Source organism: Marmota flaviventris, chromosome 17 (genome assembly GCF_047511675.1).
Source record: "Marmota flaviventris isolate mMarFla1 chromosome 17, mMarFla1.hap1, whole genome shotgun sequence".
In the NCBI taxonomy this organism is placed as follows: domain Eukaryota; kingdom Metazoa; phylum Chordata; class Mammalia; order Rodentia; family Sciuridae; genus Marmota; species Marmota flaviventris.
In genome coordinates, this window is record NC_092514.1 from 58,915,656 (window position 1) to 58,918,867 (window position 3,212).

The 3,212-nt window shown below is 42.2% G+C and overlaps 1 non-coding gene across 1 annotated transcript; it reads left to right on the plus strand.

Annotated features, from left to right (window-relative positions):
• The first annotated feature begins 669 nt into the window (after positions 1–669).
• Positions 670–774, plus strand: LOC114102058 (U6 spliceosomal RNA). The gene has a single exon (XR_003584432.1). It is a non-coding gene; the product is annotated as a U6 spliceosomal RNA (small nuclear RNA).
• The last annotated feature ends 2,438 nt before the right edge of the window (positions 775–3,212 follow it).

Consider the following 3,212-nt stretch of genomic DNA (forward strand, 5'->3'; position numbering starts at 1 on the left):
GAATGAATGAATGAACGAACGAACAAACAAACAAAATAAAGGTCCATTGGGGCTGGGGATGTGGCTCAAGCGGTAGCGCACTCGCCTGGCATGAGTGCGGCCCAGGTTCGATCCTCAGCACCACATACAAAGATATTGTGTCTGTCGATAACTAAAAAATAAATATTAAAATTCTCTCTCTCTCTCTCTCTCTCTCTCTCTCAAAAAAAAAAAAATAAAGGTCCATTGACAACTAAAAAATATGTATTAAAAAGAAGAAAAGAAAAAGCAAGCATGGATGCAGAAAGGAAGGAGATGCTGAAGGGTGCATCCTGGAGCACCAGTGGGTGGTTGGGAGCAGGGAATAGGGAAGGGACAAGTGTTCCTCTGATTTCCAAGGAAGCTCCACACAGTTATATCCCCAGTGCCCGACCATCTTCACAAAATGGTAGCCTCTACGCCCTGCACACGTGTGTACACACACACACACAGTCCCACATTAATCAACCTTCTGCTCTTGGACTAAACATTACCTGAGGCTCTGGCTTCTGATTTGGACAACCTGGTCCCAAGGTATCATCCCTTACTAGGTCAGAAGCCTTAAAGAAGTTTCAAAGTGCTGAGGTACAGCTCAGTGAGAGAGTGCTTGCCTAGCATGTGTGAAGCTCTGGATCAAATCCCCAGTACCATGCACACTTCGGCAGCACATATACTAAAATTGGAATGATACAGAGAAGATTAGCATGGCCCCTGCGCAAATATGACATGCAGATTCGTGAAGCGTTTTATATTAAAAAAAGAAGAAAAAATCCCCAGTACCAACCAACCAACCAAAAAATGAAATGAAAATTTGGAAACAACCTCAATGTCCAACAATAGGGGATCAAATAAGGAAACAACACAATGGAATACTGCATTACCACCAGAAATGATACAGAAGATTTGATACCAAGGGAGTATTTTCATGGAATGTTACATAAAAATTCAGATTGTAAGCTATGTATAGTTGGATACAATTTTTCTTCAAAATATGAGCAGAGAGAAAAAGATTTTAAAAAGTATAAAAGTATTTACCTTATTTTATTTTATTTTTTAGCAGTACTGGGAATTGAAACCAGGGCCTTGCACATGCTAGGCAAGTGCTCTGCTGCTGAGCTACGTCCACACCCTTTTTTATTTTATTTTGAGACAGGGTCTCACTAAGTTATTCAGGCTGACCTCAAACTTGGGATCTTCCTGCGTCAGCTTCCTGAGTAGCTGATATTAAAGGCATGTGTCACCATGCCTAACAAATCTACTTAATTATTAACAACTGTTCTCACTGGATTATGGCTTTAGGAGTGGTTAATTTTCCTCTTTGCACTTTTCTGATCCTCCTCCCAGAATTTTTTTTTTTTTTCATGGCCATGTGCTGGGGATTGAACCTAGGGTTCAATGCTAGCCAAGTGCTCTACTACTGAGCTATATTCCCACCCCACCCCCAGAACTTCCTATAATAAGAGTTCATGATTTTACAATAGAAAAAATAATTAATATATTAAGAATTTTTAAAAGCTACTGGCCGCGGTGGTGCACACCTGTAATCCCAGGAGCTCGGGAGACTGAGGCAGGAGCATCTTGAGTTCAAAGCCAGCCTCAGCAATGGCAAGGTGCTAAGCAACTCAGTGAGACCCTATCTCTAAATAAAATATAAAATAGAGCTGGGGATGTGGCTCAGTGGTCGAGTGCCCCTGAGTTCAATCCCTGGAAACAAAACATAAAGCTGTCTGTGGGGGTGGTAACAGGAATGAAATATAAATGGACATTTTATTGTGGTGATGAAAATGTTCTAAAAGTGGATTATGGTGATAGTTATACAACTTAATAAAGTAATAAAAACTATTGAATTGTATATTTAAGATGGGTAAATTTTATGTTATGTACAGTATACTTAAAATTGCTTTTTTTTTTTTTTTTGTGGTGCTGGGGATTGAACCCAGGACCTTGTGCATGCAAGACAAGCACTCTACCAACTGAGCTATATCCCCAGCCCTTAAAATAATTTTTGAAAAAATGTAAGCAAAAGTCATTTGCTGGGCTGTCTGCCATTAAGGTCACTCTTCTGACCTGATGTACTTCTAGGAGCCCTGAAACAACCCAAAGGTGTGAAAGTAGGATGTCAGATGAATTATTTGCTAATTTTAGTAGCCTTAATCTAGGGTCCTTGCTCCAGCAGGATTCCTGGGGCAGGAAAATAGACTTGGGAATGGACTTTTGGGCTTGTACCTGAATCCCCATGCCCCCACAGAGGATGATTCTACAAAGCCTGGGAGAGTGGGATGAGGAGCACAGGTACTGGAAATAGCAAGGTGAAAGCCGGTAAGGGGTAGAAGTAATTTCCGGTATGGAAGGTAAATGCAGGTTCAGTGAGTGGCTGTGGCTAAAGCCAGAGGACCAGTCTTGGGGTGAGGCTGAGGATTACCCTTGGCCAGGCCCCATGCCCCTCTTCATACAAGTACTCCATATCATCCCCCAACAACCCAGGAGGAAGATGTCCATTTTCACAGATGAAGAAACAGAAATCCAAGCAATTACTAAGTAAACTTCCAAACTCACATAGCTGTTAAGTAGAAGAACCTCAGACCAGATTGAGGATTTTACCTTCTGGAGGTGCTTTCCACAAAGGCAAGGGAGTCCACTGATTATATCAGTGTTAAATCAGGCCCTGGACTCTGATAACTTGGGTTCAGACCTTGTGTCTACACTTCTTGGGTTTATGACTTTTGGTAAGTCTCCTTAGCTTCAGGTCCTTCATCCTAAAAGTGAGACTGGGACTGGGAATATATCTCAGTGGAGATAGAACACTTGCTTAGCATGTGCAGTCCCTGGGTTCTACCCCCAGAAGCAGAAGAAAACAAAGTGGGGATGATAATAATACTGATGCTCTCTCGAGGAGATGTTAGGGGAGGATTAAATGGTATAGGTAAAGGGTGTTACTTGGGCTGGACGTGGTGTGCACGCCTGTAATCCCAGCAGCTAAGGCTGAGACAAGAGGATCATGAGTTCAAAGCCAGCCTCAGCAAAAATGAGGCTCTAAGCAACTCAGTGAGACCCTGTTTCTAAATAAAACACAAAATAGGGCTGGGGATGTGCCTCAGTGGTCAAGTGCCCCTGAGTTCAATCCCTGGTACCAAAAAAAAAAAAAAAAAGTGTGTTACTTGCTGCTCTGTCTGCCAGGTAGGCATGTGTCCTCA